Raw genomic sequence first — 15,289 nt, 5'->3', positions numbered from 1 at the left:
AATTGTTTAGTAATTGTTTAACAATTTTGAAACCACCTGAAGGTGAATTCTTTACCGCAGGCTTGGCAGTTGTGTTCCGCAAGATTGACGCCATGCCGTCTGAAGTTCCGCACACGAAATATCTTTATATGCGTGAATTATACTGGGTATTTTGCCGAGCTGTTAAAGATGGACTGAATCTATAATAAATCACTTCAAGTGCGATTTTATTTTGGTTTATAAATTTCATCAAAAATATTCTTGCAGAAGATACTTTGTAACGGCTATGAACTTTTCGGAGATTTGTATCTATTCTGGTTTGCCAGATAGTTTTTCGGTGTGAGACCGTTACATTTGTATGGCGGGCGCTGCAAGTCAAATTAACCGTCACCACGAATGGCAATTCACCAGTGAGCTGATCCTTGCAGACGTGAGGCCAAAATGAAATAATTCACAATTTAATAGAGGTTGATGGAGTATCCCTGCATACAGAACAAACGCACCATTTCTTAGTCAGCGCAGGCCTATGTATTTTCATAGCTGTATACATTCCCGTCGCCAGGGTTGCATTTAAACAAAGGTGTAATAAAATACTTTGATTAAATCATGTTTTAAACAGAAATTCGGTGAAATTATTGATGAAATCGAGAACCCGTAGACGTATGAATGAAAAGCCATCGACGTTTACTTACGGTGATAATTGCTGCAGCCCTCGGTGGCCAGGCTTTAAAGATTTTTTTTTATATCGAACCTCCTGTCGTTTCGATAGCGTCTTCAATCGATTTACGAAGGGGAAAAGTTTAGAAATCCATCTTTTGCGCGGGATGACCTATCTATGGGTACGATTAACGGGAATGTGGGAAAGGTCAGGCAAATATTGTTCCATGCAAATATATCTGGAATACGAAACAAATTCAAGCATTCCATGCAGTGCACCCTCGCGCACGATTGCATGATATAACTTCAAAGGTTAGTATAAGTGTTGACACAGAAGTCCAGGGCTGTGGAGTCGGTAAATTTTACCACCGACTCCGGCTCCGACTCCGACTCCACACATTTTCAATATACCGACTCTGACTCCGACTCCGACTCCTGAGTCTTCGAACGTACCGACTCCGACTCCGACTCCGACTCCTGGGTCTTTAAACGTACCGACTCCGACTCCCGACTCCGACTCCGACTCCAGCAATATTACCAATTTACTTCGAAAATGATATGCCACATTGTCGGTTGAATGACTATCATACAACCATTAAACATATTCAAACATATGAATAACGGTGGCATGCTAAATTGTTTCATTGTGGAACAGCTCGAATTATCCACTATGCAATTAACACGAAAGAAAGATTTGCTAAATATCCTTCCCTTTTCAAGTTTTTATAACGTGGACTCTCTAATATCCTGAAATGTACGAATCATTCAAATATGGCAGATATCCAATAATGTATGATAAAATGTAGATAAAAAGACCAAGTGTAGCTCTTGTGTATGAGGTAGCAACTAATAAAAGAGATTGAACTTACTAATTTTGTCATTGCACACTATCCTGATTACAAGCACACACACTCTAACTACTAATAGACATTGGTCATAAAATAGAATTTAGTTAGGTAGTCAAAGACCATAGCTTGTGTCTAGTCTACACGTACTTAATCAAGTATTCAAGGATTGGGACTTGCAGTCTTTCCTAATCATTTGTCAGCTAAGCTACACTACAAATATTTTTCATTTTGTCAAGCGGGAAGCATCGTTTGGTCATATTTACATCATTTTTACAATTTTACAAAACCAGCCGATGCGTTTGCTCTGTCACAGTATCATGGTATAATTCCAAGAATTGCATCAACTTCGACTGCATCGCGAAAACGCATTTTGCGATTTTCTTCCCCTGTGCAACCGAGTTGTAATTAATGTAGTAAGTAATGTCTAATTTTATCTATATCAGGGGTGGGCAACTTTGTCGGCCAAAGGGAAACATGAGATTTACGAACCATTGCGCGGGCAACTGGAATGTTGATAACCTTGATAGGAGCAAACCGAATTAGGTAACATTGCAAACAATAGTTACGCTCTAAAATTGATAAAATGTCATGCAACTGTGCAGTGCGCAATCAGACCCTTGTCGCGCGAAGGGCGAAATTTTTCTGCAATATAATGCCTGAATTATATCAATAAATATGTTGCTAACATACATTGGGGGTCGCATTTGTATACCACTGGGCTCATTTGGCAAGGACAGGATTATTCGATGTTTAGAAATAGCAAAATCGACGGTATCAGTGAACATGCCTCTATCATTTTGTGCAAATGTTTTGTCGACGATCTCGCTGCGAGTGCACAAGCGAAGCCGTATCTCCTTTTTGCGAATATAGTTAGACTCAATTCTGTGAATAATATGTATTTATAATTTTCAGAAGGGGGCTCAAATAGGCCTACTGAATGCAAGAAATCTAGTGACAATGAATCACCCGAAGTACCGAGAAAAATTTCAAGTCAAATAAATCAGCTATGAAACATTCTACTTTATGGTCATATACGAAGATCTGGGATAAATGTGGCTGGCCCCTGGTTACGTCAATGCGTCAGAACTGTTGTTTTAGTCATCATCAAATTTCGCGGTCATGCTAATCAAATTTTGGTTGGCCTTGCAATTGTACCTGATGTCATAAATAATTTCGAGAATTACCTCACAGGCCACACCTAACCTTCTCGTGTGCCAAATTTGGCCTGCGTGCCATGGGCTTGCCGCACGTGATCTGTATGGTTATTAATAACAGTGATTGGTGGTACATAAAAATTATATTGAAAATTCTTTGAAAGCAAATGTTTTTGGAGTCGGAGTCGGAGTCGAAGTCAGGGTCATTCTCACAAACTCCGACTCCGACTCCAGTCAGTATTTTCCCACCGACTCCGACTCCGACTCCAGCTATTATAGTTTTCACGACTCCGACTCCGACTCCATCAAGCGAAAATTACCCAGACTCCGACTCCGACTCCACCGACTACGACTCCGACTCCACAGCCCTACACAGAACACAACAAAACATGGTTTAAGCATGTCTGTTTTAAAAATTGGTGTTCGTTTTAAATGCAGCCCTCCCATCGCAATGCATGGTCACGTCAAGACCTATTGTCACAACATAGATGGACGTGGGGCTGTAATTCAAACAAATTCAAACACATTTTTGTTTTAAATGAAAGACTAGACGTGACACCGAATGAGAAATGAATCATTTGTGTAGGCATTATGGGTTAGTTTGTGTTTACCCGCATGTTCAAATCGACGAAATACTTTGCATGGCCTATTCCAACCGTCATTGACATTTTCTCAATATCAAACGTCAACTACTAATATATTGCTAATCTGCGAATAGGTGCGATGCTAAGTAGCATATATAAGCCAATCGAAGAATATCGTTCTTTGAGTATCGAAGGAGCAGACGTGTTCGGTAAAGAATTACTTGTATACTTTTCCGGGGTCCTGAACTACACACACAAAAAAATTTACCTTGATTTACCGCGAAATGTCTGGAAGCAGGGTGGCCAGCCACTTGGCAGTAATATAACATTACCGTCACTCAATGTAAATTCAACTTACAACCGTCCGGTAATCTAACTTTACATGCCAGACTGTAATGTTACAGTCACCTCTGGTATATTCAATCTACATTCTCTTCTGTGTACATTTACCACCGAGACTGTAATTTTACCGCCTTACCTACCTACCTACCTATACCTATACCTACCTACAACCCTACATGCTGTCCTTGTAAATCAGATTACATGCCAGCTTGTAAATTCACGTCTCAGCCTACATCCATACCTATCCCAAAGCAACGCGATGCCAAAATACCGCAAAAGTTTCTTCACGCCCTCAAGACGACATTAGGACAACTGTATATTCATTCATGATTCACGATGAAAAAGTATTGCTGCTGGAGGTATAATTCTTGTTTAGGAGGCATGCAAATATAGCACGAGTGGTCCCAAGAAAAGGTGAATTAATTCCAACGCCGGATAAACTTCCAATCGTTTCTTTTTCTCGTCTTCATTCCTTCTGTGTGACTGGTATCTTGCAGTTCCACTAAAAATAATTCATGCGTAAGTCGCTATACTAAGCCAAGTTGCTAACCTAGACATGACTTATAAAGACTAAGACAAATAGGCTAACAAAAATATAACAAGTTTTGAAGTACCGGTACTGGTACATTGTGAGTTGACGACTCCTCATTTAACATGATATAGCAGAGATTCATGACTTAAATGATCAATGTATTGAAAGAAAAGGTGCCTCATTTAATGCGGCATGTGAGCCAAACATATCGAGCAGTGGATGAAAACATATCTAAGCTATGACCCGATAAATGTCAATAACAAGCTAACAGTTTCAACTACTCCGCGGCAGAGTATGTGGTGTCGCAGGTCATTATACAAGTCGACTAATATCCCAAAATAGAACTGAGAATGGGGCGACTGAAATATTTAAATCATGAAACCAAAGTCATCCGGGTGGTGTGCACAGTCGTAGATATTCACGGTAACTAATACTATACAGTAGGCTACTGTACCTTTTACGATGCGCATCCCATTCATCAGTCCTGACAATCTTCAACGAAAGTCTCTACTTTCTTCAATCACAAGTCACAAGCTTCGCACCGTCAGCCTTTGCAAGCCCAAAGCTCAATATTAATGGCCGACCAGTCGGCTACTCGGCTCGACACGCAGACGACTTTGAAATAAGTGATATTCATCCGCTCACATATGCCACCAATAATGTTTACTGTCCACGTTATAATGTTCAATCCAGGTTGGTTTTTCAAACAGAAACATCTATCATCACCTATAGTCCCTTTCTTTTGCAATTTCGTATATATTGATATTTATTGCTCCACGTGTGGTTCCCTACTTACTTACCTAACCAGACGCTATTTGTGATGTCACAGTTGACTGTTAATTGTTTACTACGAATCTCAGAATAACCTGCAACGCGCAACATAAGGTAACCTATTATAGGTCGCCGTGTCCGCCATTAAGAAATGGTCAACTGAGCCTGCTGCTGTGCTGATATTTCTAGTTTCAGGAATAAGATTATATATCCTAAACTGATTTTTGTAACTCATTAGCCCTATCTGTTACAACAAATCTAACCGCCGAGACCGACCGTGTAGCCATAGCCTTATAATATAATGTATATGGTGTAACTACATTGTCAGTTTACTTATACTACTTGCAAAATTGTAAGGTCATGATTTAAAACTACTTCCTCTTAACAACGATGCCGGCAAAAGTACCTGTTTTTGGCGCTTTTGTTTTGGAAATTATAAAGAAATTTTGGTGTAAGTTATCACTTGAAGGTGTTTTGTCATGTATATAAGTATAAATTCACGGCGTTACTTCTACTTCTTCTTGATTATCAACGCTGACTACTTTGACCATAACTGCAAATAAGCAGAGACCTAAGTGTTGGATGTTTATCTAGGCTCCTCCCCGCCATCTCACCCGTGTGAGCGGTGTCTTATAAAAATTCTAGAAGTGAACTGTGCTGCAAGTCGGCAGCTACGGAATAATATTGAAGAAAATTGGTCTGGTACAAATGACCATAGTAGTAGACAAACCCCATGAATACTCCAAACTAACAACTAGCACATACCATCAAAAAGGGTACAAATAAGGTTTTAGATCTTGTATGTATCGTTATATGTTCCATTCTATGTCTATCCATTCGATATCGGCGAATTCTTAACTATTCTTCAATGCGGCCCACGATGTTCGCGGTCATGTATAGGAGTGTTGGAATCCTCTGACCACTAATTACGTGTCGACTGGATACTCATTTTTTCTGTGAACATTGTTCCAGCGCCATGCTGTATCTCACATGACTATGTAGTTTGAACTTTGTCGTATATCGCACCATGTAAGAGAGCTTGCAAAGCTCGTGTATGATATAACGCTTTGCAATCTACATAATTATTATATAAAACGTCTGCAACAACTGTCCTGTATGCATCGTTGAGCTTTCAGATATAGATCTAACACTGGATCGTTGTGTCCGCGTTGCTGGTGAGTTGAGCACATCGCGAATTGTACCTTTAAGGATTCAGACTTGATCATCCCGCAGCCATTCCACTACACACGCTATCAAACTCCCCCTATGCACATTTGTCATCGAAAAAGTGGTGCCACGTCATACTTGTGCCGGGTAAGGGTTGGATCCAAAGACATGGAAAAACTATAGACTCCTGAAATAATTTCTTAATTCAATGTTTCCCATCGAAAAGATGAAACACAAAGTCACTCGGATGTCTTTTTCATACATTTGAAATCATATATAATTCTTGTAAGATCTGACACGGGGTAATCGTGATTGGTAATCGTAAACGCAATCGATGACATTCGAAAAAATCTGAAGTTGTCGTAACCATAATAGATCATTTCATATATTTGATTGATATCTGTGTAAAAGAACGATTGCTTTTTACTTTCACTAAGATCATACATGACATTAAAAATTCCTTAATAGGGAAAAGTGAGTTATTATATCAGTTTACTGATAGCAGAAACGTCGGATTTTCAAACTCCGCTGATCATTATTTCTTCGCAAGTATTAGCTTTGCTCGTCATTGCAAAACAATTATCCACGCGTTGTAAATATATATTCGAAGAACTTCTTGGACGTACAGAACTTCAATATACAATTGAATAGTATATTCATATTGAAATAAACACGAATATTTTCAGCTGACACTCGTCAGGGGTAATCGTCAGCAACTAGTAGAGAATTGGAAAGAACATTGTATATCAACAATCTTATTTCAAAATATGACGTCACCAGCATGGGATTTCGAATAAGTGAGCGTTCATTGTACTATTTTCAGATGGTACACGAACTCCTTTTGTTGACACAGCCCCGGCTGGTGTATTTTGATAAAAGTCGAGTCCAAGGCCCACAAATGGAAGTGTCATATTTGACGTCATATTTTGAGATACGATTGTTGATATACGATGTTCTTTCCAATTCTCTACTGCTTGCTGACGATTACCCCTGACGTGTGTCAACCGAAAATATTTGGGTTTATTTCAATATGAATATACCATTCGATTACATGTTCGAAGTAGTAGTATGAATGACGCCATGTAATATGTCAAGTTATCAATACACACGATATACCACTACCTCACAAGAGGAGGATTAATATCACCACTATGCCTGGTTTCAAACATTAAAGTAATTGATGTTGGTTATGTTTCGTTGTACGAAGTTTGGACGTTGCTGGTTGTGAGATGCATAGGTATGCTTCACCAAGCAAATATCTGAAATTTTGTACTCGTCCAATAAAATAAGACGATTTCCACAACGGAGAATATAAACTGTTGCTATGTCGTTATTCGTAACGCCGGTTCGCAATATCTGTGGATTGTAGGCCATAGGCATACCTTTGATTAACAACGAGAAGCAATATTCAGTATGTAGGAATTTTATATCCGCTTTATCTTATTTCATATTTTCATATTATCATGCGACCCTTATTGAAACGGGCAAGAGTCTTTTTTATTTTTTATTTAACATTTGAATTTGTCGCCATAGACCTCCGCTTATACAGCAGGTTAGCATGTGTTGTTGCTAGAATGAAAATCGTCGGGGGCGGGAAATCGCTGGCTACAAAGTTTAGCAATTGATATATTCGGACCTAGCAAGCAAATAGCGTCGCATTTCACAAGAAAATAGTTCTCTCATAAGGCCTTCTCATCGCAGGCATTATATTTTGTTCCAATATGCCTTCAAGACTCTCAATTTAAGATGCAAAATAAATGTAATCATAGTCGCAATCGTAATCGCGTGATTCAGAAGTACTTGTGACCGAAATCGGTCCGAAATCCCCATGTCTGGTTGGGACAATATTTATATAGCCAACTTCAGCTCCATTGAAATTAGCAGCAAACCACATTTTCTTATTGCCAAATGTATCTCGCTAAAAATTTTTCGACTGACTTTCGCCAAGAGAAAGAATTAGTACATGGGAGACATCATAACCAAATTTTAGAATTGAATCCTGTACCTTATATGCCACATAATTCGAAACGACATTGCTTTGGGCCTATAATAACTCGTAATCGAGAGCGGTGATTCCAAAACTGTTTGCCGCAGCAAACTCTTATTCCGCCACATAGTATTTTCCCAATTTTGGTAAATAAATATAGTAATGTTCAATGTAAGACACGCAGATAGAGAGATATGAATATGAGACTTAAAAGTGTACTGACTGCTTCGATAGATGAGCGCATGTTCCGATGAAACCAATCATGGGACTACTGATAAATTAAGAGAATTGCACTTGACACTTGGACGATATATGTTAGTTTTGGAAATTAAAATCATTCATTTCATTTCCCATGTAATCTACAAACCGACCCGAACGCATGATAAACTGGTATATAATCTTTTCGTGAAAATCTTTTAGCTGCAGTTCGAGAACGGTGACTTTTTCAAGAAAATGAGTGCTTTCAAAATGTTTGTCACATCACTTACAACTTGAATTTGAGACCACATCATATTTAAAGCCCATTACCACTTTAATATTTGTTTTATGTCGACCACATCCTTTTTACTCGCGGCCAACCGGAGCAGCAGAATTGGCAAGCCGGTATTAAGCCAATTAGCACAGCATGTTCCGATAGGGATAAAAAAGTATCTTAATTGATACCATGATATCATGACTTCAATCGACATGTATGACGATTTATCAGATGATTCTTCCGCGAAATCCTTTAGATACAGGACAGGGATCAAAAGAAATCGAACCCCAAATCTCAACTGTAAGCTGCAGCTTATAACGTAATATAAGTAATATAAGTCGTACATTGTACCTTAATGCATATAATGTGTATATCTGAAGTAATCTCGCGTGCAATTGACATTTTGTTTGCATATGCTCTGGATTATCGCTAAAGCATCTTAATTTCAATCACATCGAACTCATGTAATGTATCTGGCATGCGTCCCCGATTGTCATATCGACATTTTAAACACACGATACGCATAATGGATCAAATTTGCGAAGGTACTGTGACTTCCTGCCGGTACGATAAGGATCAAAAATGCCCGAAGCTTTTCCATGCTGCAGCTGTCAATCATTGTCGAAATCGAATGCACCTCATGACCAGTGTGCCACAGTATTGGAGTGATTGTTTTCTCTCCTACATCGTACAGGCATTTCGATCTACGGAATATGGATAAGTGCATTGCAGTTTTCCTGCTGATGCTGATTTCCGAACTGCATGTGACCCAAGGTAATGTTCGTAGTTTATTACAAAGTATAGAATTATTCTTGTCTCTGGTCGCAAGGTAAAATATTCATTTGTTTTGGCACGACTATATTCAAGGGATCAAGTATACTTGAAAAAGAAATCTCGATTTACTGGTGACCGCACACCACTATATTTATAAAACAATGTATATGGGATCGTTATTATTAGGCATCGCATAAGTTTGAATGGCCTCGTATCATTCGTTCAGTATTAGCCTACCCGGTCAGTACCAGCTTTTCCAATCTCTGGCGTGCCAATATTGTCTGACAAATCTCTTTATCGCATATTCGAAACATTCCGTGACTAGGGCTGGGCAAAATCGAGTACTTGAGTGATTCGATTCTGAATCACGCAATATGCTTCGAGTCGAGTCGAGTAATCGAGTATCACTCATTATGACGTCATAACAGAATGTAATACGTCAAAGTTCAAATATGTACCGTTTATGCCACCAAAAAGAATATGATTGCTGTTATCCATCTCATAAACGATAATTTGGTATTTTTTCAACCTTACCGATTTCATTCGACTTGGTGACAATGTTGTGGATAATCATGACTTCGGAAATGTGCTACGTCCGGTAACCTTCGTAGCTTTGTACTATATGTTTCGTATGTTCAGTACTCGAAAATATCGTCTTTTACTACTCGACTCGAATCATTAAAATTATTACTCGATTCAGATTCGAGTACTCGAATCATTGTGCCCAGCCCTATCCGTGACGTGTACAGGCGCGATACGGAAATTTATCGCGTTGATGGCATTGAAACTATCCGCGATGCAACTTAATCAGGTTACGGTCGGTAAATGTCTTTGCAATTCGGTATAAAGATGAGTTGCAATCCTTTCTCGTAAGACATATAGCAATATCAGTTTATAGCAACGTACAAGCGGTGATCGTAGCTCTAATATGGGTGTTTGTTTAGAGTAATTAGTAATAATATTAATAAGATGGCGCAAAAGATATTGGGAGCAATGCATATTGGGAACTATGCATATTCTACGGAAGACCTTAGACACACAATTGGACTAATTCGCATTTGGACTAAAAATCATACCATAATTAACCTAATTTCGACTCTTCATACCCAATTATCTCCACCTCAAGAACAGTGGTTCCCAACCGGTGGGGAATATACACATTTGTCAAACATTATATAAAGGATAGTCTTCATATTTGCGGAGACACAGGCGTGATTACCGTTACCAGTTAACGGCTCTGGAATGTATGTATTCAAAATTACATTGCGTGTTGTTCACAAAAACTTATCTTAACTCTGGATAACAAATGATTGCGTCACAAACGCATCCAGCACGACCAGTATGAGGTGAAATAATTCTTTCGCTAAATTTTTAGGATCACGGCCTTACCGTTATCGTTTAACAATGCGTTTTATGTTGCAGTTGTAGGCGATTGTCTCGCGTACCGGTGTTGTTGTATGTCATCTGTACTCAAACAAGCAAATAACTGCTCCGTAATGACAAAAGATCAAATAAAATACGACGATAGTTTTGGTTTGGGGAATGATGACTCGGAATAAGTCTGAAGTGGGGAGTGAAAACAAAAATGGTTGGGAACCACTGCTCTAGAACCACGTCTCTTACCAATTCTTGATTTACCGCTATTCCAAAATCTAACTCTTCATGACTTTGACATTACGGAAATTTCAAAAGTTTTCAATTCCATGTAGGGATCCTCCAGCTTATATCAAATTATCTGACGTACTAGATGATTCCAAGCGTAAAAATAAAACGGTTTCATTTACACATATATTCCAAGTACAGTAGTCACTTTCTGCAATTTGGATTTTGAAAAGGAGAAATATTTTTTCGGATAAGTTTGCATCCCTTTTATATGCAAAACTGCCACGGGAACCGCGTATAATAGCGTTTATATGACGGTAACTGAATATATCTCCGCATTCCACAACTATTACTCATTTTACGTGATTCGCGAAGCTATATCGCACAATCTTGAATGTAGCTACTTCCAATTAGCTGCTAAAGGTATGTGACCCCTCGGCTAAGTTTACATTTTGAACAATTATTACTCGAGTACTACTGGGATCCTAATTGTATACTTCTACTTGAAGTACTTTTTACAGGTCTTGGAAATAGCAACTAATACTTGTGAATGAGTAGAAATTGATGGTGTAACTTCTAATTAACCAGAATTGTTGACTAATTTGATCACCTCTGGTTTTTCAGATGATAGATATATTCATTATAAAAAGAACTGATGCAAATCAAAAACCGCCTCGAAATGTTGACGTAGAATCAGAACTGCTGGAACTTTTTCATCATGCACATGACAAACACAAAGTCATGAAATCATTTAAAAAAGCTAACGAGAAACTAATCAATGCTGATCTTTAGCCCTGTCATTCCAGGTGCAAATAAAACGAAACTATTTCACGTAACCATACCTTGCTGTCTCAAGAGAAAGTTTTGCATATTTTGATTTCTACGCATGATCCATAGTCACGATCACTGTACTTTAGTGTTTTCAAAGACATCCTCAATGTTTTCTTACGTATAATTGAGTGTTTAGATTTTCCTACTGGAATCGATGCATGTTTAATTCCATTGCGACAAACGACAAGCAGATGGTACGTACAAGTTTAGGCGGTTTGGCTATTTGAGAAGGTGTCTCTGTCTTCTAATGTTTCGAAGCAAGTTTATATGATCACAAATTTGGGTCGTTAGCACAACCCGCATAATTTTCTTTTTGACAGAGATGTTATGTTTATCGCCGACAATATTTACGTTTTTCTAAAAATCAGGATTGATGTTTAAAAGAGCATTGGCCGATGAATTCTGCAGGGCCGATGTTCAACGATAAATATAGTAACTAAAATCCAGCCGCCATTCCCGATTTACAATCCAAGCGCGGCTTATAAAGATCATAACTATATAATGAGCTACTAAAGAAATAAACGAATGCGTCCGTTCACGTATATTTACGTAATTCGACAAGAGGTTCGTGCTTGAATAAAGAATAAGGATTAGAGTCCGGAATTCCTACTTAATTGTTGGAGGTTTATCTAGTCCTCTCCAAACCATCTCATCCGTGTAAGCGGTGTGTTATAAAAGCCTAGAAGTGGACCATGCTGCAAGCCGGCATCTACGGAATAGGAATGAAGAAAATTTGCCTGGTGTAAATGACAATAGTAGTCGACAAATACCATGAATATCACAAAAAAAACACTCGATTGAAATTTACTGTGTTACAGTTAAAAACCGGTTTCTATATCACTTCTATATCACTTCATAAACAAGTTATACCGTAGCCAACACCCCCAATTGGACAGATTTGGATTTTTATGATACAATAAACATGCCGTACCACATCAAAGCGAGTTAGATCCCGAACGCCTGCTACATTTTTACATTAGACAACCATTCATTCTTCATATCAATTTCGGCGATTTTTCAATAATTGATTGGTTAAATAAGCACAATTCGCATGCAGTGCATTTCGTTCATGATATTGTGCGATTGCGGGTCAAGGTCACAGCAGATTGTCACTAAATATTCACAAACGGAAAACTGAATATTTCAAGCAAAAATTTACCAACAAAGCGAATGAATTTGTAAAATTGGTAAGGTGTATGATCGTTTAGTGCTGAGTGTGTTTCATACTGCCAAAGCCATGGAGATAGTGGTATGATGTTTAACTGAAGAAAATTTCAACCAAAGATGTTATAATGACTAGTAAAATCATAATATATTAAAAAGGTTCACAGTACACGTGACCTCGATGTACCAGCCAAGTATAGAACTCACAGAGGTGGTCAGTGACAAAGTACTTTTAGATTTCGAACTACTGCAAGTAGATTTAGCCTTCTCACACTCTGGTTATCATTTTAAACTACTTCTACTTGACAGTTTCCAGTACATTGAGTAAAACCAGGCCTAGAATATCACGTTTTTGCGTACTTGGTAATGGCGACGTCTAACTCTACTTGAGCAAAAATTTACGACGTTACTTCTACTTCTACTTGAATACTTACCTTGACTACTTTAACCTCCTCTGAGAATTACAGAACAATAGAATATTATTCATCTCTATAGTCAATAGTTAATTTGTCCACTGCTGGAATCCAGTCAAACTCAATTTGAAATCAAGAACAGTCAATGAGTCGTTCTTAGCGCATAACAAGTGAGGGAACGACAGAAACCTTACGGCGAACCCATAAGATGGTAGACCTATGCGGAATATGTATATCCACGTATAATGCAGTCTCGTGATCAATGACAAATGCTCATGTAAAAATGCCATATATTTTAATGTAAACTTGCCCGAAAAATACCGAGGTACTATACTGATGAGTATTTATATATCAATCCTATTAACATCTGCAATATATTTTATCTCAGGTTGTAGCACGATGGGTTCTCGTAGGAGAAAGCGAAGCAGCTCCTGGGATCCAACTGCTCCTGATGTTGATAAAAACTTGTCCGATTTCTTTGGAAGTTGTCAGAAGCTTAAAGACGCGGCCTTGGAGAAGTTTGATTCCATACAAAGTGTGGTTGACTACGTTTTGCGTGATTCAAACTGGTATCGCGACATTTCATCATCATTTTGCACGTATGTACAATGTGCAGTGAATGGCCGTGTTGTTGATAATCCACTCCATATTTAGGATGTAAAATTCAATATAAATGACGCACAATCTTTACGATTACCCATATTTTAATTAATATAGTGATCACTTAAAGCAGTGATTCTCAAGCTTTTTTGGACACGCCCCCTTTTATGATAATGAAAGAATTTTCGACTCCCTATCGTCGTATCACAAAATACAACGAGAATGCTGACAATCCCAACGGAAAGTTTGATGGCATGGGAGGTTATGACTGTTCATGAGAGAGTTCTCAAATATGAAAATTCGGACTATAAACACAGCAATAACTATGGATTAGAGAAAAATGATTATTTTCAGTTGATCGTTGGTTGACGCCTCCTTCAGATGCTTTCACGCCCCAAAGGGGAACGCGTGCCCCAGTTTGAATACCACTGACTTAAAGCTGTAATGCAGCAGGCTATTCGATACAACTTCTCGGCGTTGTTCTTTCGTCCATATTTGCTTTATAATAGTGGGGTGACAATGCATGAACACTGCTGAAACAGGACGCCGCGGTAATAAAAAGATAAGGACCATTGTTCGAAAGCAAAATTGTCATTTACATATAAAGATTCGGTCGAATTCTTTTGCTATGGAACTTGACACCCCTTGGATTTAATTTTCCGAACCAATGCATAGCTTTCTTTACCTTCCGCATAACCCAGTTTCAAGCTTTTATACAGGCAATGAGAGCGTATTAGTGATTGTCAAGTTTATGTCATACGTTAAATGAGACTCCGGTCTGACTCAAGTCACATCATGATTCGAGTCATCCAAACAAGGGTACGTGATACTCGATTACTATATCGCCGAATATACATCGCACAATGAATAGAATTTTACCAGAATGACGTAAATAACCAAATTTACCAATATCTGTCGGCATCTGCAAGGTTTACGACCACAAACGTCGAGCGGATTAAGCCTCTCTAAAAATATCGATCACTTAAGATCCGGCAAACAACGTTATGATGGTCGACGCATCCGCAGGCCTACTATACCCTGAAAAGTTTTTATTAGAGTGATTACAAAGATATTATTCATTTAGATCACCATCGAAAATCGTCAGATGATATTTTAATTTTCCCATGACACACACGCAATGTACAATGCGATATACAAGACACACAATGCGATGTAATGAACAAGATACGCGGTGCTGAATCTTAAAATCGCTTCCACCTCGACCTAGTGTCCGATGTCACAGTCTCCATCGATGTTATCATTTCTTCGTCGGTCCTTTTTAGAAGCTATTTCTTGCTCCTTCTCTTTCATTATATGGTCTATTTTCTACACACGAACCATTTTGATGATGACATGAGCTTTTGTTGATTTCAATGGTTTTTCATATATACAATTACTGATACAATCCC

At 38.4% G+C, this 15,289-nt stretch overlaps 1 long non-coding RNA gene across 1 annotated transcript; it reads right to left on the bottom strand.

The window, feature by feature from the left end:
* Positions 1 to 3,843: 3,843 nt before the first annotated feature.
* LOC145438336 (uncharacterized) lies at positions 3,844 to 4,811 on the bottom strand. The gene is made up of 2 exons (XR_013914912.1): positions 4,551 to 4,811; positions 3,844 to 4,066 (listed from the first exon to the last, which is right to left on the bottom strand). It is a non-coding gene; the product is annotated as an uncharacterized LOC145438336 (long non-coding RNA).
* Between the last annotated feature and the right edge of the window lie 10,478 nt (positions 4,812 to 15,289).

The sequence above is a fragment of the Botryllus schlosseri genome, chromosome 4 (genome assembly GCF_051294905.1).
Source record: "Botryllus schlosseri isolate E-star chromosome 4, Bs_hap1, whole genome shotgun sequence".
NCBI classification, from domain to species: domain Eukaryota; kingdom Metazoa; phylum Chordata; class Ascidiacea; order Stolidobranchia; family Styelidae; genus Botryllus; species Botryllus schlosseri.
Note: the sequence above shows the minus strand (reverse complement) of the source record. Positions and strands in the feature narration are given on the sequence as shown.